At 46.8% G+C, this 423-nt stretch overlaps 1 protein-coding gene across 1 annotated transcript in view; it reads left to right on the top strand.

The window, feature by feature from the left end:
• Positions 1–423, top strand: part of LOC119592845 (B-cell receptor CD22-like) — a gene marked incomplete at its 5' end in the record, with an annotated part of 5759 nt that overhangs the window by 3397 nt on the left and 1939 nt on the right.

The following is a 423-nucleotide window of genomic DNA, read 5'->3' as shown; positions in this document are numbered from 1 at the left end:
TTCTTTGGTTGGAGGATGGCGGGGAGGGTTCTCTGGATGAGGGAGGGTTCTCTGGATGAGGGAGGGAGAGGGTTCTCTGGTCGGGGGATGACTAAGGGGGGTGGCTTTTCTGGTAGGGGGAGGGAGGGAGGGCGTCAGAAGGGGATCTCTGGTTGGGGGAGAGCGCGGAGGGGTTCTCCAGTTGGGGTAGGGCAAGGGAGGAGGTTCTCTGGTTGGGGGGACGGCAGAGAAGAGGGTTCTCTGGTTGGAAGATATTTGAAGTACATTAAGCACAAATACTGAGAAAGAACACATTATAAGAACGAAATAAATATTTAAAAAATACAATATAAAGTAACAAATTATACCTAACAAAGTTTAAGAAGGGTTACATAAACAGTGAAGAGTCAATCTACATTAGAAAAGAAACAAGGAATAACACAC

The sequence above is a fragment of the Penaeus monodon genome, chromosome 31 (genome assembly GCF_015228065.2).
Source record: "Penaeus monodon isolate SGIC_2016 chromosome 31, NSTDA_Pmon_1, whole genome shotgun sequence".
NCBI classification, from domain to species: domain Eukaryota; kingdom Metazoa; phylum Arthropoda; class Malacostraca; order Decapoda; family Penaeidae; genus Penaeus; species Penaeus monodon.
This window is presented reverse-complemented; position numbering and strand designations above follow the sequence as displayed.